This window comes from Canis lupus, chromosome 13 (assembly GCF_048164855.1).
Source record: "Canis lupus baileyi chromosome 13, mCanLup2.hap1, whole genome shotgun sequence".
Taxonomy (NCBI): domain Eukaryota; kingdom Metazoa; phylum Chordata; class Mammalia; order Carnivora; family Canidae; genus Canis; species Canis lupus.
In genome coordinates, this window is record NC_132850.1 from 21,348,020 (window position 1) to 21,372,227 (window position 24,208).

General features: G+C 42.9%; 2 long non-coding RNA genes across 2 annotated transcripts in view; one reads left to right on the forward strand and one right to left on the reverse strand.

Moving 5' to 3' along the window:
• LOC140602789 (uncharacterized) overlaps positions 1-10,974 on the forward strand; it is a 183,636-nt gene extending 172,662 nt beyond the window's left edge. Inside the window, exons 6-7 of the long non-coding RNA XR_012005697.1 lie at positions 6,791-6,846; positions 8,818-10,974. This is a non-coding gene — a long non-coding RNA (uncharacterized lncRNA). The remainder of the gene's footprint in view (positions 1-6,790; positions 6,847-8,817) is intronic.
• Positions 1,237-14,817, reverse strand: LOC140602791 (uncharacterized). Its single transcript, XR_012005700.1, has 3 exons — positions 13,109-14,817; positions 2,465-2,571; positions 1,237-1,478 (listed from the first exon to the last, which is right to left on the reverse strand). It is a non-coding gene; the product is annotated as an uncharacterized lncRNA (long non-coding RNA).
• Positions 14,818-24,208: the final 9,391 nt, after the last annotated feature.

Consider the following 24,208-nt stretch of genomic DNA (forward strand, 5'->3'; position numbering starts at 1 on the left):
AACGTGGGATTCAATCCCGGGTCTCCAGGATCGCGCCCTGGGCCAAAGGCAGGCGCCAAACCGCTGCGCCACCCAGGGATCCCCCCCTTCCTTTTTCTATAAAATGTATTATGTCTCAGATGACTTAATTTTATATTTTTCACACCAGTTAATAATACAACTTTGAAAAAGACATGTAATACAGGCCTACTTAACTTTTAAAACTGCATTTGTATCGTCTTCTTCAAATAAGGATTATTTTTATTACCGTTAAAATCAAGTACTAAAATCAATCACTGCTATTTGTCTCCTTAATTTATTATGGGTCAGGCTTCTAATAAATTAGGAGTTTTTTTTTTTTTTAATTAGGAGTTTTAAATAAGTTCTTTGGAATTATTTTTAATTAGAATATTACTACTTGGCTGAAATAAAGAACATATATGTTAGGGAGCAATAGCACTCATGATGGCTAATGTTATGTGTCAACTTGACTGGGCCATGTGGTCGCCGGATATTTGGTCAAACATTATTCTGGGTATGTCTGTGAGAGTGTCTGTGAATGAGATTAACATTTGGATATGTGGAATGAGGTAAGCAGATTGCCCTTCTTAATGTGGGTGGCCCTCATCCAGGCTTTGAAGGGCTGAATAGAATGAAAAGGCTGACCCTCCCATGAGTAAAAAAGGAGCTCCTCCTACCTGATGACACCAACATGGACATCAGACTTCTTGCTTGGGACTCAAACTGAAACAAAACTTTCTTCTTGGGTCTTGAGACTGCCTGGCTCTCAGACTGGAGCTCTCCATCTCCAAATTGCTAACTACAGATCTTGGGACTTCTTTGCCTCCATAATCATGTGAGCCAATTTCTTAAAACCTATCTTTCTCTCTTTCTCATATATATATGTATATGAGATATATATAATCATGATATTGTATTATATATAAATTATGTGTCTATGTAATATATATGTGTATGTGTATATATGTGTATATATATGTATAGTCATATACCTGTCTTATATATTCTTTATCTCTGGAGAACCTTGTCTAATATAGCACCCAACCTCAATAAATACTTTTGATGTTCTTGCTACTCAAAGACTGGCCCCGGACTAACAGCATTGAGATCCTTTGGGAGCTTATTAGAAATGCACAATGTCAGACTCTCAGGCCCCATCCTAGACCCACTGAAGTAGAGTCTGTATTTTGACAAGATCCCCAGGTGATTTGTATGCACATTAAGTTTGAGAAGCACTTCTTTTTTTTTTTTTTTAAGATTTTATTTATTTATTCATAGAGACACAGAGAAAATGAGAGGCAGAGATACAGGCAGAGGGAGAAGCAGACTCCATATAGAGAGCCTGACATGGGACTTGATCCAGGGTCTCCAGGATCACACTCCAGGCCGCAGGCAGCACTAAACCACTGCACCACCAGGGCTGCCCTTGAGAAGCACTTCTTTGGAGTATCTTGAAGTCTTGCCTATAATTTGTGTTACTGAAGAAGAGTAAAAAAGAACCTTATCATTATTTGACATCAATACTTCAGGAGAGACATAATAGGGAGATTGTAACACAAGTATTTTTTTCTTTTTTTAAAGAATTCTGCATAAGATTTGGCAAATGCTTTTACAATGACAAATAGAAAAAAAATACCTTTGAAATTTTTATTCTTAGATAACTTCTAGATTTATCAGTTTCTAAATAATGCTATATTACAGTTGACATCTGCTTATCCTTAAGGACTAACAAGATTTCTGAAATTTATTTTGCCAATAAACCTTATGGATAGCAGCGTAAGCACCTTCAAACATTTTAACATTAATTTAGAGTAGATTTCAGGCAGCCTGTGTGGCTCAGTGATTTAGTGCCGCCTTTAGCCCAGGGCGTGATCCTGGAGACCCGGGATTGAGTCCCACCTTGTGCTCCTTGCATGGAGCCTGCTTCTTCCTCTGCCTGGGTCTCTGACTCTCTCTCTCTCTCAAGAATAAATAAATAAAATCTAATAAAAAATAATAATAATTGAGTAGATTTCATAACTGGCTTATGATAACATGTGCCCAACAGTCACAGCCATTTAATAATTATATCTTGAATTTTCTTACGCTAAGAATAACATTTTACAGCACTCTATAGTTTTCAAAGTAGCTTCGTGTACATCAATAGCTCATGAGATTCAGTAAACTTGTAAAATAGTTATAGGATATTTCTTCTAAAATACCTTTACAATTATTCCTTCACTTGTATTCTCACCTTTCTCAAGTTATAAAACGTCAGCTCAAATTTAAAGGTAATAAATATTTATTGCCACTGGTTGAATAATTTTATTAGTTTCGAGTATTTTTAGTTCTACTGCCTACCAAGACTAGATTGACTTGTTGTTGACTGAGTTCCACTCTGCTTTCTATTTAATGTGGCAATGAAATCAGGCATTGTGGCTTTTCTTTTCAGCCCACTTGCCTCCTTTCGGTGTGCAATACCTACCCGTGACTCATTTGAGTCTCTGCTTCTGGTTTCCGGAGAAGTAACTGTACTTAGTAATCATCACCCAGAAGTGGCTAGCTGTCGGGCAGAGATGAAGTCGCTGTTGTCTGCATGTCGAGGGTAGGATTTAATTGTTAGAGAAAATGATATCCTATCACACTGTAATTTTATCTTGCCCAAGGGACATTTAGGCACGGGAGGTTAGCCAAGGATGTCAGGGAGCAGCTGATGCAGCTGAGACTGGTTCTTGGTCCTAGGGAATTGGGCGGTTAGTGCTTAGAGGAATGACAAGGATGAGAAGGTATTGTCAGAAGTACAGTATTTTACTCTAAATACAGGAAATAAACTGCCAGTTTAGAATATTGCATTCTAATACTTGGTATTTGGAAGAGCTTAGTAATGCAAGAAATGAGGAAATCACTTTTTGGTAGCTATTCTGCTTCACAGATTCATTTATATACTTTTCAGAATAATATATCAGTTTATTGGAAGGCAAAATGATTTTGGGGGAGTTGGAGTATCGCTGCTATGAGACAAAACCCTTAGGAGTTTTTTTATTATAATAAATTATGTGAGCAACATCTGGTTGATTTTTAGAGAAGATTTGAAATTCCCTGGTGGATTTAAAAAAAATAATTTATAAATGTAGAAATGGGTCAACAATAAGGCTGATTACTCAGAATTTATATTTCTTTGTAAAACTAGTTAACTGTTCACAAGGGTATAATGGAATGAAAAAGACTTTGTTTTTATGAAAGCAAAGCCGTAAAAGCAAAGGGCAGGGAGACAAGGAGAGCTGATAAAGAACCATAGACTCATTCCATGCATAATTAAATGAAATTAACTCTTTGATAGAGAATATAAAATTGCTAATTATTTGTAATTAATGTCAAAACTTCACATTTTTAACATTTACCATTGGAATCACTTAGCTTCTATCATAACCCCTCTGTTCCCTCTCCCTCTAGGTTTCTTCCTGCTTTCAAGCAAGTAGTTTGCCCCACCTTGATACAAGAGAATAAAACAAAACAAAAAAACCTTGTAGCTTGACCCTACTGTTCCCCTGAGGCCCACTTGGTGTTGCTCAGTTCTTTCCCTGCCAGATTTCTCGGTTTTTGTGTCTCCATATCCAAGGACGCTGCTGGAGATTTTTCTTAAAACATTTCATGGAAGTAGCAGCACCTAGCACATAGTTGGCATTCAAACATTTGTACTTTCTCCTTTGTATAAAATCCAAAGGTTTATTTTCAGACTTTGTCTCCTCTGATCTCTCCACGACATTCAATACTGTTGACTTCCATCTGGTTGAATTTATCTTTAGATTTTCCATGTTTTGTCTCTTTTCAGATTTCTGTTTCACTGACACTCATTTCCATTTCCAGGTCAACACTGCACTGTCTTTTTGTCCATACTTTCTTTGACCTCTTTGATGACTCATCTTTTTCATCCCTCTCTTTGCCATTATTAATAAGCTCATCTGTGAGGCTACAATCCTTTAAAAGTGAAAGACTCCCAGTTCTGTATAGTAACTTCTAATCCTTAACCATGCTCTGTTTTTTAAAATTTCAAACTGTCCATTAGATATTTCCACTTGCAAGTTCTACTATTAGCTCAAAAGTAATATTTCTCCAACTAAACTAATACTCTCTTATCCTAAATCAGCTCCAATTACTTAGCTCTTACTTGTTCATCACATCAGTATTCTCCTCATCATTCAGACTGGAAACTTTTTTTCACACTTGACCTTATTTTGTCTTTCCCTATTTTATTTTCTGGTCTATTAAGAAGCCTGATCAGTCTCTAGGTTCAGTAACTTTTCTTGGGAAATGGCTGTGGTTGATATTCCATCATTTCCATCCGCAACACCAAAGTTAATACTTTTCCTAAGTATTTGTTAAATCACAAGACACTCACTTGGTGAATAGCAGACACTTTCAGTTGTGTTAATCTGTGTATAGAATACCAGAGTTTACTTTTTTTAAATCTCTCTCAAGAGAAGTGCCAAAATTTTGCCTAGGAATCATAAAAGGCATTAAGAAACTTCATCTTCCTACAGAGATATAAAGGTTCATAAATAGCAGGGTAAAACTATCTTTGACTCACAGTATTACTTCCTTAGAGGAGTAACGACTTTGTGTTTGGAGAATATAAGATGAAAAGCTGCCTGACACCCTGAGGAGGGAAACTGAAGTAGTCTGTGGGTGGCTGACACTGAACCAATCCAGACCCCAAAGTTTTGAAAGCTGCAAATGTCAAGAGCTCAGGGAAGGGCAGGCACTCTTGTCCTTGGTTAGCACTGAGGAAGTGGGCTCCTGCTTCTTTGCAGAACTATGGTGGCCTGCACTTGGATCTGGATTGTCAAGTCATGACTTCACTAATGGATTGGCAGTGACTGTGGAATTTTGGGAATCTAGCCAACCACAGAGTAGTGAGAAGCAATGCACGTGACTCCAGTGTTCTTGCTTGGGTGTGCAGGTTGTGTGGGTGTGAACACTGGGGTTATATGGTTGATGGAGGGAGGGTTCTAAAGATTAATTAATTAATTCATTCATTCATTCATGAGAGACACAAAGAGAGAGAGAGGCAGAAACATAGGCAGAGGGAGAAGCAGGCTCCCTGTAGGGAGCCTGACGTGGGATTCGATCCCAGGACCCCAGGATCATGTCCTGGGCCGAAGGCAGACGCTCAACCACTGAGCCACCCAGGTGTCCCAAAAGTGTTTATTTTCAAAAGCTGTCATCCCAGCTAGACAAAAAGCTGGTTCTGGATAACTTTGGTGATTTCTTATAGTGGAATGCATTCATTCTTAAGGAATGCCTTCTTACTCTTCTATCCAATTAGAACCCCTGAGATATATTTAAATTTACACTTTGGCAACAAACAAATATTTTAAGCAAAATTATAAATTATATTGAAATTATAAATTGTATTGAAATTATAAATGCTAACAGAAGAAAATGCTATATTTGAATTATTAAATTGCGATGCTAATGCAAGCAGTAAAGGTCTTTGCTATATTAAAGATAATGTAAATCGAAATAGCTTTAATGAACAAGGTTAGGGGAAAATGTGTATTACTGTATTATTGCTTTGAGTACTTGATATGTACTCTGGAAAACTCAAAAATCATGAAATTATAGGTTATAATCCTGATGATTATTTCCAAAATTATTTTTTTTAATTGATACCCTAGACACAAATCTAATCAACTTGTGTGGGTAGAGCACATCCTCACAGAGTTTCTGTTAAGGAATTTTGAAGGATTTCAATAGTTAGATGGTCTACAGAAATAACATGCTGTAAACTCTCTTCTTTTTGGAACTTTGAAACAGAGTTAGAAACCTCCCACAGACATCAGGATATAACAGCCTGTAGAAGGGCTGGTGAAAAGTTTGGGGGGAAAAAAGTAATAAAATGGTCATAAATCTTGACTGCAGACTTTGGATTTCTGTTTTCAAGTGAATATACTGATTGAATCATCTCCTATAACTCTCAAGAGAAGTCAGATGCTCCTGAGTAAATTTTATGGATATGTATGTTTCAAAATACGTGTTTTGCCAGGGGGTTTACACTTGCCTTCAATGGGACAAATATATGTCTGTGATAATTTTAAGTTTTTCTTCAGGAAAATCTCATAACTTCCTAAGGATCCCAGAGTTCAGGAAATAAACTGGAAGGACCATATAGTTTCTTATCATTTATCCATTATTCTCCGAGATTTTTGTTCAATTTTGTTTCATTTTTAAATTAATGAAATATTCTCAGGGCATGTGTTCTTATGACCAGCATTCCATTTATATTTCCCCACTCATTCCCCTATTTGGGTGCATTGGTAGGAAAGAAATGGTTCTTACGTAGATGCTTCTAGAGATATTAGTACAAAAAAAAAAAAAGGAAGAAAGAAACAATAGAGATATTAGTACAATTTTCTTGTAAAGGAGATAATCATTTATCTTCATCATCAGCAGAAGCCATCGTTCTAACTGGATACTGTGTACATCTGAGAGTAGGAGACTTAAATAAGCTTTGATTCTTATGTGGAGTAATGATAACTGGTATGAACCCAGAACAAACCTAGTTGTTTGACAGAAGTAGCAAGCGCCACCCTTCAGGTGAGACTCCTGATTAAGCCAGGAATGAAGCACTGGAATGAAGTGCTTATGACTTCAAGCTTATAAATTACTAGGAAAACCTCCCTAGTCTGCAAAACATCAAGGAGACAGGCATTAGCATTTCGCATCTGCTCTCCTGTGATGGTTATTACAGGAGCTGAGCTATGACTCTGCATTCCCAATCACGTGATGCAGTCCCTATCTGTCCTTTCAGGATCTCAGATTGCAGATTGTGACTTGAATCGAGTGTTCGTGCAGAAGAGTTGCACAGTGAGTAAAATGTCTGGGGTTTCAAAATGAAGTATCCTGGTTTGTTATACACAGAACAGGGGGTGCTTATTAAATTTAATAATATGTTCCTTTTAAAGAAACAGAAAATGAGGATTTCCTGAGACTAGGACGTCAAAGCTCCTGTGTACCTACATTGTCTCATCCACATGCTTATGATACTATTTGAGTGTCAATAAGGAAGCACTTAGATAGTGGATTTTAATGAAATATCACAAGTGTGATAACTCAGTCTTATCAAACATGTAGACTGAATTCTTATATGTAAAATACTAGGAACTCAGGCTTAAACGTTTTTCATGCAGTAAATCACACAGTGTAGATTCAAGTATCTATGTAATCTATTTTACATAAAATGTTAATGTGTAGCTTAAGTATGTTGGGATCGCATGCAGTAATAGGTAGCTGTGGATTAGATTAAGTTATGAAAAACCAGCTGTCTTCAACTTATTTTTATTTTTTAATTTATTTTTATTTTTTATTTTTTTTCAACTTATGTTTAACTAATTATTTTGCCCAAAGACTGTATCTTCTATTTGCCTGTTATTCATATTTTTAATAAGTTAACTTTTCTATGTTTGAATTCCCACCAGCTATGGTTAAGGGGGCATCCTGTGAGTGGAATAAGCAAATCAATATGCTGGTCTGTGCTAGTGTTTTAGTTCCTAAAGGTGCCTTGCCAAAAATATCAGAAGAAAGAAACCAATATCCCATAAATGGAAGCTAATGAAATTCCTCCCCAAACTGGCCCTAGTCAATCCTTTGGTATTCGAAAAAGCTACAGTCCTGTCATCATGCTTGGTTAGAATAAAAACGAGTAAAATTTTACTAATATCTACCCATCCCCAGTTACTACAAAAGTTCAGGACTGTTCCCTCGCCCTCCTGTCCCAAGTAACTTCCATTAGGACTTGGAACTTTAAACACATAAAAGTGAACAGGACTCCTTTCAGAGGAAGCACATTTTACAAAGACCTGTTGATTTGAAGAGCAAAACTCATGTTTCTGAACTTTTCACATATGCAACAAGATTCTCTACAGGGCTGAATAACTAAGGGGTGACACTAGCTTTCCTTTTATGACTCGTTTTATACTTGTTGAGCTTTTCTTGAGAATGTGGCTCTGTATTCACTGATAAAGACGACTGAATGTATAATTCCTCTCCATATATATTGAGCTACTCAAATAGAAGTCCTCTTACTCAAGTATTTCTGAAAGGAAAAGAGAACATTCTTCTTTTGCTGTGTCAACCTTGCAAACACATCTAAATTTTTGATTTGCACTATCCGTGTGAGTCAAGAGGCGATGAACTTTTTCTAACTTTTATCTTTTTCTCTATATCCTCTGGCATGTGGGGAAAAAATCATTCTCTGTTCCATTTTATTTTCATGCTAGCTAATTCTTCCATTTTTGCTTGTTTTCTCCAAAAGATAAGAAATCTGTGCAAGTAAGAGTTGACCAAGTACTGGAAATCAAAATCTTTTTTTTAAACCTCCTACCACCTAGAAAATCTAACAGAAACAGAGCAGCTGCCTTGAAGAAATGGAATACCCTGGCTCCCACCCCCCCCCCCGGCTTATTTTGATTCCATTTTTATCTGTTATTTATAGGAATGTGGGTCTGCTAGGGAATTCTAAGTCATAAAGCTTAAGGCAGGTGCCAACTTCCTCTTATTTCATGATCTGGGTGTGACTAGGGGGTAGGGATTGATTGTTTTTTTGGGGGGGGTTGATTGTTGCAGGCATTTTTAGAGGAAACCTTAGCCTCAATCAGTAGGATCAGCATCTATGCAAATTTCGCATAAGGAAAGACATTTTTATGGATCCCCAAATTCATGAGAACAAGTAAAGGTGATTTAATGATGGAAAAAGACATTAATAACGTGATCATGTCATGGTTTCAAGAGTTGTATACATGCTACCTTTTCTAGAGGTTTTTAATTTTACTGTCATAGTTTGCAGTACAGAAAAGTACTCATCTGCTACCGGTGTTCGACTGAGCGCCTCTGAGGAACTCACACAGCGGCTCACAGCTCTTGAACCTATCCTTGTAGAAGGTTCTTGGTGCTGCTGATCTCCAGACCAACAATAAGGGTTGTTATGAGGCCTCTGGGAGAGAGAAATGTGATTCTGAGCAGTGATGAGCACAGAAATGCAGGACTCACAGCTGGCCAGTCTTGCTCATTTTCTTCTGGGTAACCAAAGCTATAAACAAGGGGTAGTGGGAATGGCCTGGAAATCAATCTGCCGAATATTAAAAAGGTCACCATGGTGCAGAGAAGGATGCTAGCAATACTTGGAATATATGATGTGCTAAACCTGTGTGCCACATCTCTAATGACGATAATTGTTACACAAGAGCGGAACACATCGCCAATCTCCCGTTAATGGGTTTTAGAACAGACTGAAACCTCTTTTCAGGACCCTCGTTGTAAGCTCTTTTTGTATTGTGCCTTTGGGTAACTTATTTTGCAGCAATTTAATTAATTAATTTTTTTAATTAAACTTTTTACTTTTGAAAAAAAGAAAAACCTGCGGACATGCTGCAAGCCTATTACAATTCACTTCTATTCACCTGTATCACCTTTCATTAACATTTGTCACATTTGTATCCTCTCTACACACATAGGTATATGGAGATACTTTCCTACTTTCACGTGCAAATAAGAAACCTTCTTATTCTTAAATAAGCATTTTTTGGCGGGGGGGGGGGCATTTCAGTGTAAATTCAGCTGACATCTCCTAAGAACAGGAACATTTTCTTATATAACCTCACTGCTACTCTCAAATTCAGGTAATAATCTATTTTTGAGTCCTTTGATATGAAAATTGAGCTTCTATTATCTTTTCCATGGAGATCAACTCCAAAATGAAACAATGCCAGATATCTGTGCATAACTGACCCCGTCCAAATGAAGGCCACCTTGCCACTCAGCAACTCCCTTCCCAAATGTTCCTACGTGCCCTTCTTGTCATTATCTTTATCTACTTTTTGTTCCCTTTACATTTCCCCTTCACAATTGATATTTTTAAAGGCCACTTACTGCTGTTCTCCATTCACCTAAGTAACTTAATTACATTTCTTGGAGCTGCATTGCTTATTTAAGTGTATATGCCTATAAAAAGAAATCTGTGTGACATTTTGCAGTTTGGTGGTGACTATTATTTCCTCCAGCCTTGGTAGGAGGAGATTTCATTCAAACTTTAAGAGCCTTCTAGAGGAAGTAGTTCAGTAGCTGATGTAGTAATTAACGTTGTGGCTATTTGAAAAAGCAGAGGCAAACACAGGCTGGGGGATCACTCTCAGAGAGCTTTTCTCTTGTCAGCAACTCGGCACCTGATGTTGTGGCTGGCAGATCTTTTAGGACCCTCTCCCCGGAGCTCTCATCTGTTAAACACAGAAATGCCATTGATCCTAAAGGAGTCTCAGGAAGAAAATGCAGTTTAGCGGCCTATTTTGGAACTTTTCAAAAGCAATTGCCAAGTTGAGAGGCAGGGTCTCCTCCTAAGAAAAGGAGCTTATCCCCAAAAGATTCTCCCCTAAAGGACCCAGGTTAGTAGCCTAAAATCAATTCAAGCAGCTAAAAGGATGAAAGGAGATTTCATGGTCTGGGGTGTCTTCTTTTGAGTCTCTGGTTGGGGGTTTTCTTTGGCTGCCTGACTAGAGGCAAAGATTAGTAACACAGTGCTTGCTTTCAGTGATCTGTGCTTCTACGCTTTTCCCTGGAAGGAAGCCCAGGCTGTGGGAACCAGGGGTTCTTTTAACGTTTGTAGGTCAGGATGGACAGGGTTTATATAGCTACATTCACACCAAGATACCAAGGAGGACAGTATTTACTTTTTGAGAATGACAGGTTTTTCTTTCTTCTTAAAGCTACTCTAGAAAGAAGAGCTGCTGCCTCTCTGGGGGAAGGCAGGTTGGCTCATTTGTGTAGCCAGAGAGGGCGAACTTTTCATCAGCTTTTATGCTCTGGATCTGGTGGTTTGTTTTGAGGAGGGAAGGGATCATCTTTTTTTCCCTAAACTTTTTGTGTAATCTAGTATAATCGCTGAGGTCTATAGCTGTGGTCCCTGTAGCTTTTAGTTCTGAATACACTTTTTTTTTTTGACCCAGTATGTAAGAGTAGGTAAAAAAAATCATATATATATAAAATAAAATAAAATAAAATAAAATAAATATATACACACACACACAATCCTCCCATAACTTTTTACTTTAGGGAATTAGGGGCAAGAAATTTCTTTTTATAAGCTTGATGTAGCCACAGCATATTGGTTTCATTTTGGGGTAAGTTCTGAGGGGGAGCAGAGTACATGACCCCAGAATGTGGCCCTTTGGCATATGGATGATTTTGAGCTGAAGGCAATGAAGACCCAGCAGACTCAAGGAAGACTTCTTTTCTTTTGCATCTCTTTTTAATTAAAAAGAATTTAGATGGAGGGCCTGTACTAGGAATGGATATAGGAATGATCAAAGATAACTTTTGCATTAGAAATATTTATCTGTGTGGCATGGCAAACATGTTTACTAAACATCTGTTCTTCTCATCCTCCTATGAATTGTCTTCTTCCTCCTTGAGGTCCCAGACCCCTAACCCCGTCTTCTTAGCTCAGGGTAGTGTATGAGCCTCAACTGCCTGTCTTTGGGGCTCCCATACATACAAAATTTATTTTTCTCTTGGTTAATCTGCTTTGTATCAATTTATCTGTTAGACCCGTCAAAGAAGCTAGAAGGAAAGAAAGGGAGTTTTCCACTCTTACAGTTCCTTTTGAAAATAAAAAGTAATACATATCTCAGGATTCTTAATACTTAATATTAGGGGTTGGCACATAATGGGACAGTGGTTCTCAAAGTGTGATGCCTGGCCCTGCGGCATCAGCATCACCAGAAACTTGTTAGAAATGATCTTCAGAACCACCACAGTAAGAGCTCAATAGATCTTTGCTGAACATAATGGTGAATTCTTAATTCTAAAGGAGAATGACACCGCTAATACCCTGTTATAAGGCAGTGGTTCTCAAACTTCAGTGTGTATTAGAATAATTAGGAGCACTTGTTAAAATATAGAGTCCTGGAGCTCACCAAGCACTTCTGACTCAGTGGATCTGAGGTGGGAATCAGAACTTGCATTCCTACCACATTCCCAGGTGATGCCCATGCTACTGTTCTGGGGTCTCTGCTCTGAGAACCATTGCTCTAACATAGTGATTCTCAACCCTGGCTCAACATCTAAATCACCTGGGGTTGCTTTTAACCATAGGAAGAACTGGGCCCCACCCAGACCAAATCAGAGCCTCGTTGGAGGAGCCTGTGGGTGGAGGCCTTTACAATTTCTCAGGTGATTCAGATGAATAGCCAAGTTTGAGTTCCATTGCTGATCATCTCAAAAGATGTGAGTCTCAGCCCCATTAAGATAATCTGGAAGGCTTTAGAAGTCCTGATGCCAAGATGCCAATCCTAGAGGTTCTTATATAGTTGGTCTGAGGTGCAACCTGGGCATTGAGACCTTTGAGAACTCTGAAGGTGATTCCAGTATGCAGCTAAAGTCAGAATTTCATGCCTTTAGCTTAATCCTACATTCAAGGAAAACAAACATCACTATAGGGAAGTAATGATTTATTCTACCATCCCATGGTTCCCCATTTTATATAGAACTCATTTTATTATCTATTAACATTGGTATACTTAGAGAAAATTAGCTAAATGTTTAATTGAAGATTTATCCCAAATAACCATAATATCCACTTACTTCCAAAAAGCTCACTTGTGTGTGTGTGTGTGTGTGTGAGGTTTGGAGAAATATCAAAGGGAGCACACATTTTACTTATCATGCCTTTCATACATTTACATATTTTCTTGCCAGTTAATGTTAGTACTATCATAGTTACCTCTATGATAGTAAAATGTGGTATAATGGAAATATGGACAAGGAAAGGACTCTGCTCTGGTCTTGTCATTATAACAGATGTTTACCTGTCTGGTTTGGTTGGTCATTTAAAAATTTATATAGCATTAAGGATAGTAGAACGAGACTACTCAACAGTATCCAGAGAAGCCCTTCACATCAGTTGACTGTTGAGTCAGGGGAGCTAAAGACTATGTGATGTTGAGCCAAGTCCTTAACATTTCCATGCCCTGAATTTCTCATATGTCATGTAATATTTATCTTGCAGGTTTTTTTTTTGAGGAATAGAGGAGGTAATATTGTCTTCGTCTTCTAGGATTGCCCACCCTGGGTGACTTACCCAACAGGCATTTATTTCTCTCAGCTCTGGAGGCTGGGAAGTCCAAGATCTAGGCACTGGCAGTTTCTGGCACAGTTGAACTTCTTGGTTCATAGATGGCTATCTTCTCACTGTGTCCTGAAAAGGAGGAAGGGCTGAGAGGCCCTTCTGGGGTCTCCTTTACAAGGGCACTAAATCCAATTCATGAGGGCTCTATCCTGATGACTTCTGAAAGCCCCCACTTCCAAATACAGTCATGTTAGGGGGTGGGTTTCAGCATATGAACTTGGTGGGGGGCACAAAGCATGCAAAGCATTTAACTCAGTATCTGATACATGCTAAAAGCTAAATACTAATTCCCCATTTCCCCCTCTGTCCTTTCTAATGTTACTGCTACTTCCCTTATGTCACTTTTTTGTCTTTAAACATCATTAAAATCATCAGCACTGAAAAAATGTCACCTCTCTCACTCTCATTTGCTCCCTCCCTCTCCTGCTCCCATTTATTGAGCTGCGATGTCTTGAGCAATGTACTAGGCACTTGCGGATACAGGGATAAGCTAGCTAGTCCCTGGCCTTAGCCTACCCAGTCTACTGAGGAAGCAGACAAATGACCCTACAGTTATTACACTTCAGGTGGGAAGAGTGGGTACAGAGGCAGCACAAAGAGTGGGACCTAAACTCAAATGTGGAACCGGGGAGTTTTGGCAAGGCATCCCAAGGCTTCATGTTAGAGGTTGAACAAGTTGCCAGGATGGGGCGGTGGGACCTGGGGAAAAGGGCAGGGGGCAGGATTCCTGGCAGGGAAGAGCATATGCAAGTGAGGCTGAGGGGGTGCTATCTGGAAAGCATAGCCTAAGTTAATCAGTTTGCCTTGCTTGGGACATGTGGGGGCAGGTGTGAGGGATGAAGTAGGAGAAATAAGCAGGGGCCAGATCATGAATGATGGATGCCAGGGGTTCTCAGAGTGTGGGTCCCGGACCGACAGCGCCCACATCACCCGAGATCTTGTTAAGACTCTACATTCTTGGGCCTCACCCTAGACCTATTGAAAGCGAAAAGCTGAGCATAAGCAGGGAAGTCCTGGAAATCTCTTGATAAGGCCTCGCGGTGATTCTGATGCATGCTAAAATTTGGGAAATGCAGTTCTATTCCATAATTTTTTTTTAAAAAAACTGGCCATTTTCCTGCAGGAAATGGAGAACTCTAGACGAATTTTAGATAGGACCACTATGCTTCTGAAGGCTTGCTCTGGAAGCCGGGAAAAGACAAGCAAGATAGAGGGTGAGTGCCCGGGGTCAGCCTGCAGGCACAGGCAGCGGAGCCTCCGGGGCCCGTGGGTCAGGACGCGGCGCAGGGCCACGGGGAAGGCCTACGCTTCCCGCCCACGGGGGCTCATTCCTTCGGGGAACGCCGGGCCGACCGCGAGTGTCACCCTCGTCGCTGCGGCTGGCGGAGCATCCGCTGCTCCGTGCGCCCGTGACTCTGCGCGATGCGCTCGGGGCCTCCGGACAAGCCCGCGGGGAGGCAGCGTCTTCTTCTCCGCCCGCCGCCCCCGGAAAGCCTGCGCGCAACTGGTGTAGCGCCCAGAGGTTAAGTATGGACAGCGGTGGAGGGTGAGCCTTAGGAAAGAGCGAAGTAAGGGGCCTCTGCTGCTCCAAATAATGCGCGGTGGCGATTAAGCCACGTGCATTGGTAGACGCGCTCCCTGGGGGAGGGGGGCTGGGTGCAGGGGCGGGGTGGGCGCGCGGAGCAGCGCAGGCGGGCGCCTGGGTGCAGGGGCGGGGGGAGGCGCCGCCGCCCGCAGGTGGGGGGCTGGGCGGGGGCGCAGGAGGGCGGCCCGGGGCTGCGGGGCTGCGCGTGTCCTGGAGCCCGTCCCCGGGGCGGAGAAGGGCGAGGCCTCGCTGGCTGCGACAGGAGGGCCGCGGGGGCAGATCTTTCAAGATCTCGGACCGCGGCCTCCTCCCGCCACCAGCTTCCCTGCGCGCCCACGGGCGTCTCCGCTGCGGGTGGGGCGTAGAACGAGGAGGGCGGGGGGGGGGCGCGCCCCGTCTGTGCCCCGTGCCTTCGGCGAAAAAAGTCGGTGCGCGAGGAGGAAAGCCGGCGCGGCTGCAAAGAGGCGCACGACTTGTTGAGCACACACGTCACGTCCCCTCCGTCTCCGAGGGAGGCTGTGCCCGCGTCCCGGCAGCCTGGGCTCAGCGGCGCGAGCGGAGGGAGGCCTGGGCCTGCGGGGTCCGCCGCGGCGGGTGGGCGCCCGGGGAGGTGCCGGGGCCCCGCCCCCGCCGCGCATCTGTCTCTTTAAATTCCAGCTGCGCGGCTGCGAAACAGCGCCCCTCGGCGGGCGGGCCGGCTGCGAGCTCGCTCCCGCGCTCGTTCCCGCGCTCGTTCTCGTTCCCGCGCTCGCTCTCGCGCTCTTTCCCGCGCTCGCTCCCGCTCTCATTCTCGTTCCCGCGCTCGCTCCCGCTCTCGCGCTCGTTCCCGCGCTCGCTCTCCCGCTCGTTCCCGCTCTCGCGCTCGTTCCCCCGCTCGCTCCCGCTCTCGCGCTCGTTCCCGCGCTTGCTCTCGCGCTCGTTCCCGCGCCCGCGCCCGCTCCCGGCGGCGCGCCGCGGAGGGCTGCTGGTCCGGCGGGCTGCTCGGCGGCGGCGGCGGCGGGCGGGGCGGCGGCGGCGGCGGCGGCGGCGGCGGCGGGAGGCGCGGCCCGGCCCACGAGGGAAGAAAGAGCGAGCCGGGCCGGGAGACGCGCCGCACCCGGTCCCGCGCCCGCGCTCGGCGGCGCCGGCAGCTCCCTCCGGGGCGACGACGATGAGCCCGGGCTGCGGGCTTTTTTTTTTTTTTTCCCCTTTCTTTTTTTCCCCCCCCTTCCTCCTCGAGGCGATGTCCGTCGTGAGCCGACCGCGGGGCTGAGGACGGCGACCCCGAGGACCTCCGCCAGGTAACGCGCCCCCGCCCCGGGCCCCGCGGGCCCCGCGCTCCGGCCAAACTTCCTCCGCTGGAGCGTCGCCCGCGGCCCCCCGGGACCTAGTAGCACATCATTTAAAAATTTTTCTTTCTTCCTTTCTTTCTTTTTTTTTAATTGTTATTTTGGCGGTCCCCCTCCCCTTTTTGATGTTCCCCGGTCCTGCTCTTGCGCAGACGGGCGCGGGGGGCGCGGGGGGCACGCGGCTTCTCTCTCCCGGTTCTCTCCTCTTTCTTCTCTTCTCCTTACCGGCTCCATGCTGTTCCCTCCCTTCCCTCCTTCCCCCCTTTTTCCCCGTCTCCCTGTTAGACGGGGGGACGCGGGGACGGGGGTGTCTCGCTGGTGACCCCGCGGCCCCGCCGCCGGGAGGGGGGAGCGTGCAGCCTGCGGCGCGGCCTCCGCCCCCGTGGCGCCCCGCCCCCCCCGCGACCCTGCGGACCCGCGTGCCAGGTGCATCCGACCTGTGCGCTCGCTCCGCGACTCCTACTGCAAGGGCTGCGTGTGGCTTGCAGCCCACGGAAGCCACGGACAGAAAGAAACCCATGCTCCAAAATTAAAAAAAAAAAAAAAAGAATAAAAGAAAAAAAAATCCAGCCCTCGTCTATAGAAACTCCCCCTTTTTCAATGATCGATACACACTTTGCCTTCTTTGCTATTAATTTTTTTTGGGGGAGGGGACCCGGGAGCCGGCCCCCTCCCCTCCCTTCCCTCCCCTCCCTCCTCTTCCCTCCCCTGCTACGGGGAACGCGCAACTTCTGCCTTAACGGTCTCCCCTTCACTTTCACGCCTCGCAGGTGCGGGGACTGAGCGGGGCGCGATTGAGGCTCAGCCTCCTGCGCCCCCCTGCGCCCCCCTGCGCCCCCCTGCGCCCTCCCTGCCCCCTCCCTGCGCCCTCCCTGCGCCCTCCAGCCCCAGCTGCCCGGAGCGGCAGGTGGAAGGTGCTGGGAGCATCCCGGGGGCGGGGGGCGCGCAGACCCCGCCGGGGAACAGCCCAGACCTCGAAGCCGGGTCCAGCCTCATGGGCGAGGACCCCCGACTTGAGCTCCCGGTTCCCGGCGTGCGTGGGCCCCCCGCCGGGTGAGTGCGAGCCACAACTTAGTTACCGGCGGAGCCCCTCCGGGGTGGCGCCCGCCCTGCCTCTCGGAGGCCCAGCCGCTCGCCTGCTCACCACGCTTTTATTTTTCTCTTAGAGACCTGAGATGTCTGCAAACAAAGGATAAGTCAGGACGGCTCGTTTAGAACCAGAGATACAATTTATATGGATGTGGTTGTCGTTGTTGTTGTTGTTTCCCCCGAAAGAGCAAGTTGTCACGCTCTCAAGTTTTTCCGAAGTCAAAATATTCCCTGGGTGAGAACCATGCTAATCAGTGATTATCCTCCGCTCTGCTTCGCTGGTGCGCGCGGTTCACACCGGGAAAGGTCTGCGTTTCACCGAGCTCCCCTTGCCTCCTTCCCTTTGTCTGCGCATTTGTTTTTAAATCCAACTCTCCGTATAGAATGGGGGGGGGGGGGGTGTCTTGGAGCAGAGACTGGATCAAGGAGAGGACACACTGCTGATATATCGGAAAATACAGCCAATAATCCTCAGCGAGAAAACAATTACTGCCCCGCCACCCCACTCTGTTGGCTTTGTTTTTGGCCAGTTAAGAAGCTGTAGGTTTTAAAGATATTTTCATCTTCTCGACTCTGCACCTAATGCTGTTCATGCCACAGGTCATATTTATCCAGTTCAGATGAATATTTACAAAAGACTTAAAATTCCCTTGCAAGTGAAATCTAAAAAAGCATGTTTTTTTTTTTTCTTTCTTTCAACATTTTCTTCCTTCTAGTGAGCCACGGTAGTAGTAATGGTCCTACATTATTGTTTTTGCCTGACTCCTGGTTTCGGTGTTTCCTGGTTGGGTGGGTTCTCTTGACATATGTACAAGATGCTCCTGGAAGACTGCGCGGAACCTGAATGCACAATTAGTTGTAGATGCAATAAAATGTTGATTTTTTTTTTCTTCTTGCTCTTGGTTTAAGAGGTGTCATGCCCTCCTGTACATTTAGTATTTGGATGCAACATCCCCCCCCCTTTTTGTGTGTGTGTGTGTGTGTGTACATGACGGATTTAACATGAAGTCTGTTCTGATTAAGCCTTGCATGATTTGAAATTAAAAGGTATATTAGCGACAAGCCATAAATTATTCTTATTTCGGTGCATTGATCCTGAAACTGCTCCCCCCCCTTGTGATTGCATCCTGTAATAAAAGGTCGGTAATAATGAGTTATCTGTTTTATAAGAGGGAAAACAAAATCCCTCAAGTTTACTTACCTCAAGTCCCCATTTTCATGCTGAGGGATTGACAAATGTTTCTGATCTGATGTTTTAATAGACTGTATTGCTGAGCACTGCCAATTACCAAGAATATATTTTGTTAATTCTGAAAATGGTACAAGATAAGACATCTTTCAAGTTGTCTGGAGGGTTCCAAGTGACTCATCCTTGTAACCCATGGCAACAGGAAATGGTTGTCCTGGGTGCAAGCTGTAGTGTGGACACAAATCCACACTTTGTGATCATTCAGGGACTTGATAGGGGAAGTGTGCCGGCCCTGGCTCCTGTGTGGAGTCAGTCTCCTGTTAACTTTGGGACTTGAGTCAGAACGGTGATTCCCAGGCTTAGGTGTACAGTTTTCCTTAGCTCCTTATTCACTTGAGGAGTGTTCTGAAATTTTCAGAAGACGCAGGAGTTGAATGTCATTTTTGTAGGAGACAAGAATTTATGAGGACGTGTGCGCGTGTCTGACTTTGTGTGGAACTGGGATGATGAGGGTGAGCATATCGCCAAATGAAATGAGAGACTGCCAGTCTTAGAAGTGCTGGGAGTCAGGGAGCTGTACTTGAAGCAGGAGCCAAGAGACCAAGGTTCTATTCCTACTTGTCGCCGTTGGGGAGCTGCTCTTGGGGTGGTCTCCTTACTCACGGATGTCACTTGGCTTTGTTTTATCCAGAAGAAAAATGGGCGTCATAATCTTTTTTTCCTGTTTTTGAATTCTCAAATATATATGTATATATGACATAATCCTCCATATGCACAGGTGTGTATCCGTAGCCTCGGTGAATACTAGGATACATTCCACACACACACTCAGAGGCAGAAGACAAGTCTTCTGAATAGAGCAGGGAACTCTTTCCTTATACCATTGACAGATGGGCAGTGATGCGGGGTGTTTCTTTCCATTCCGGAGAAGGTGATTACTCTCTGTATTCTATGGATATAGGTAGTAGATCCTTAATGGCTCATCACATACTCTAATGTGCAGAACTGAATAATCCCAGCAGGCATCACCCTTTTACTTGAATGCAAGTGAGTAATAAATTTCTCCCACTTTTTAAAAAGACAATTTAAGATCTCCTTCCTCCCCCACCCTGCCCCATTTTGTAAGGAAAAGTAATTTTCTGTAAGGTTAAGTGGACCTCAGGGTAGGAAAAAAAATCCCCAGAGCTTTCTTTCTGCTCAGACTTCATTTTTCCTCCCAAGTCTAACTGTCAACAATAATATCTGATATGAGCCTCTGGTGGTGATGTTTCCATAGGTCATCATCCTTCTCCGTCCCAGATGAAGTCTCAGGACAAGCAATGCAGTAGCATAGATGCTGAATTTAACGTATCATTCAAGTTGGTTATGTAACTCAGCAGTCTTGTTTTTTTTTTTTTTTTTTTTAAAAAAAAAACCGACAAAAAACTCCCAAGTCTTTAAAATTATATGTGTTTACTATTATCTTAAAATGATTTTTTACAGTGTTCCAAGAAAATAAGCTTGGTCCCTGTAGGGATTTAAAAGCTGCTTGTTCATGTCATTAAACAGCGTTTGTACAATGATACTTTTTGTTAATCTGTGCAGCGTTTTCATGAGAGTATAGCAGTTGGGACAATTGCTGGTTGTGCTTGTTTGGGTAAGTACTTGATGTAATGGGGACCTCGAGATTTCGATCTGGAAATGCTGCCAATGACACAGGACCAAAGTTTCCTTGAGGCAGAAAAGGGAAAATCAGTGTTTTGACAAGTAATTTATAACAGTTCAGGTATAGTCAGGAGGATTTGAAACAAGCTTTTACATTCCTTTTGTCTTGTTTTGTATATATTTATATGTGGTCCATTTATATGTGGAACCACGGGCATCTTATTCAGCTTTCAGTTTTTCCCGCTGGGGGATGTCGGCCAAATCTCCAACCTTACTTGGTGGCTTTGGGTAGGTTCGTAGGGACAGCATGAGGAAGGAATGGTATCTTCTATGTGCCAATGTTCCAAATACAAATGAGACCACAGAGTCCTACCATTAGGAGTTTTTTGTTTTTTTGTATTTTTCAATCCAAAGAAGCATTGTTCTTGAACACCTTCTTATGTTACTTTATTACATGGGATCAAATATCATGGCTGTTTGATTTTATTACTCCATTTTAAGGCTGTATTGCACAGGAGTTAAAGACTTAGCACCCGGAGTAAACTGCTTGAGTTTGAATCTCCACTTACTCTGCTTACTATGTAGGTTATCATTGGTGATTATTTTAATCTGAGATAATAACTTAATCTGTAAAATAGTCATTGAGAAGGATTTTTGTGAAGATTAAATGAGAGAATATATTGATTCAATATCGAGGAGTGTTCCTGGCATGTAATAAGTATTCATTGCATACGCACTATTACTGCTGTTGCTGCTGCTTCTGAAATGCATCAGAAAGCCATCGTTCCATAGTTATGTTTATGTTTAGTTTTGCTTTTCCTTCAAAGTCTGATGTGACCCATATAGAACACTTTTCCACCTAGGAGCTGTGCCGCTTCATTCTTTCCCTCTTCTCTGCCATCCCCATCGTAGCTTTTCCCTATAGTTTCAAGCTGAAAATAATAACCAGGTACCTGGGAGAAAAGAGTGCATCTGTTTCTGGAGGGTGATCCATTCTTCTAGTTTCCGGAAAAGTTTATCCTTATCTTTTTTTATATGCAATATCAACATTATCTATGTTTTGCTCAATTCAGTAATTGAAACTCAAAATCCGGATTAGCTTAAAAACAACCTGACAAACCTAAAACTCCCAGCTTTGGTGTTATAGTGCTTTTTTTCCCCAAAAACTACAACTGACTACTGTTACCCTAATGTAATCCTAAAGCAACAAACTTTTGCTAAAGAAGGTTGCTGGATAAATTTTTTACATTGTGTGTGTGTGTGTGTGTGTGTGTGTGTGTGTGTGTGTGTGAAATTACTTCAGGTCTTATCGATAAGAAGATGTCATTTGTTTGAAGATGTCATGTTTAATCCTTGCTTTTTATCTTTCTTTTGTGAGTTCCAGTGTTAAGAGCTGTATTGAATAGGTAAATTTCTTTACATATTGAGGGGATGTCTTTATCTGTAAAGTGAATGTATTGGATTAGTGTGCTTCCTAAAACATTTATTGTGGAAAAGTCTTGAATAAACACAAAAGTAGAAAGGATGGTATAGTGGATTCCCAAGGACCCAGCTTCAGCTTCAACAAATTAGGTGACCTCTTAAGATCCTTCTGGATTCTGTGATCCTGTGACTATGGAAACTTTACTCAGGTTTTGAGGATCTAGAATATTTGCTTTTAAAATAATATTGGTAGTACTGTCAATATTCTAAAATAATATAGTTATTAAATTACTGTACTGAGGGACGCCTGGGTGGCTTAGCAGTTGAGCGTCTGCCTTCTGCTCTGGGAGTGATCCTGGGATCAAGTCCCACGTCCGGCTCCCTGCATGGAGCCTGCTTCTCGCTCTGCCTGTGTCTCTGCCTCTCTCTGTTTGTCTGTGTCTCTCATGAATAAATAAATAAAATCTTAAAAAAAACAACCAAACAAAAATTACTGAGCATTTAATGGCAAGTCAAAACAGCATACATACCATATTTAAGAATAATTATTAAGAAATTGGGCTATAAAATGGAGGTCTGAAGCTATATTCTTCTTTCTTTCATTTGGAAGCTTGTTTCAAGATTGTTACGATAGCCAGCCTGCAGATGGTCCCCAGTGGTCACTGCCTGTTGAGATTCATGCCCTTGTGAGGTCCTGTCCCACCTTGTATCAGGGTTGTTATGTGTGATGGATAGGAGATGGCAGATACGACGGTGTCGGACTTCTGAGGCTAAGTCATAAAGGACATTGCCAGTGTTGCTGGGTTCTCTTGACTCACTTTGGGAGAAGCCGACCACCATGTTGTGAGGACATTCAGGCAGTCCATGGAGGTTCACGTAGAAGCGAGGCCTTTGCCAACAGCCAGCAGTTTCCCAGTCTGTCAGCCATCTGAAAGAGCCACCTTGGAAGAGGGGCCTTAGCCCTGGTACAGTCTTCAGCTGCCGGCGGTCTTGGGCAGCACACCCACCGTATGCTCGGGAGAGATCACAAGGCAGAGCCATCTAGCTAAGGCACTTCTGAATTGGGAACTCCTAGAAACTGCATGAGCTATTACATGTGTACTGTTTGAAACTGGAAAATTTTGGAGTAATTCGTTATGCAGCAGCAATATAAAAACTTTCAACTGTCTCAAGGTGGTTCTTATAAATACTAGTTATTGTTTTATAGATAGGTACAGATGCCAGTTAATAGAGTTCTGGTGGACAGAGTGCTGATTACAGTGCGCAGTTAACCATAGTGAATTACTGGCATCCTAGTCTTCTATACTTTAACTCCTCAGAAAGGATCTCTTGTGGACATTATCCATAATTAAATGAGGACAAAAGACCTGATGTTTCTGCTTTCATTAGTTGCTAACTTGGAACTTAATCCTGGCCCTTCCTTTTGGCACTGCTGTGTGTGAACAGTTCACCTGTTTTAGAATTTTGAAAGCCATCGCAGTCTGGGGATTGAGGACTGGGATAGGTTTTAGCTGATACTTGGGTAAACTTTAACGCAGTATCATAGTTTACCTTCAGGTTGCTCCCAGCACACACAAAGTCCTTAATGATTTAGGCTTTCATTGTCGCGTAGGCCTTTCTTCTGTTCCTGCTAAGCAGGGTAAGATTTAAGTGCCCCAAATATAATGTCCAAATGATGTCCTGGTAACGTTGTTTCATGGGGCCATTCTTTATGTATTTGTACTCAAGGCTTTTGTGTATATTGCTAGGTTTCCCTGCTCAGCATGGTTCTGGATTATATATATCCATCTGTTTTTCTCATTGTTATGTCACAAGTTTAATGAACTCTGAAAATTAGATATTGTCATAGGTAGAATAGATCCTATCAAAGTGCAAAGTTTTGGTATACCTGAAATGGTGTGGATCACAGAATTGAGAAGAGACAGTACCTTCACTTTTTACTTAACGGATCTGTTTTATCTATATAAATCACCATCCGTAAAAACTTAAAAAACATCTTTACTATGTATAAGTTGGTGCTAGGAACCTTGGAGAATAAACACTAAGAAGTAAAGGTCTTGAGTCTCTAAGTTGGTGTGAATATTGGGCTCTCATAAATGAGCCACCCTGTCTTACAGTTTGGAGTGTAAGGTTTTAGTACTTCCGTGTACTTTGTTAGGTAGGGTAGTTAATAGGATTCTTGCCCCTGGGAATTTTTTCAGATCCATGGTTATCCTGGTATGAAACAGTTATGGTGTTCACTGGCCTACACCAATATCATGCTCCCTGGGAATTGAAATTGATTTTTTTTTTTTCCGGTCTTTAGCTATTTGAACAAGCCTCACCTGGGAGGACCAGAACACCACAAAGCAGTCATTCAGAAATTAGTTTTTAGGACATCACAAATGAGTTGCATCACAAGCCTCAGGAAAAAGTTAATGAAGTTCCTAGTCCTTGATATTTTCATGTTTCAGCACAGTGTACAATAAGAAATACCTTTAGAATTGAGGATGAATAGTACAGACCAGATTTTTTTTTGTTCTTTGTGAATTGTGTACAAATTAAACCACTCCCAAGTTGCCAGTGAAAAGGATCTACAGCAGACATGTATGAAGTCTGAGAGTGTTTCCTTAGATGTCTTTTGATAACATGCTTTTGTTTATTTGTTGGATAATATGTCCCATCTTGTGTGTTTGTTTTATGTGCTTTGTACATTTGGCATTGCATTAATTTACTCCGTGAAGTAAACATGATGTTTAAACAAAAGTAAAGTTTTATAGATACACATTAGTTGCTTTCTATGCTGTGATGAGGGC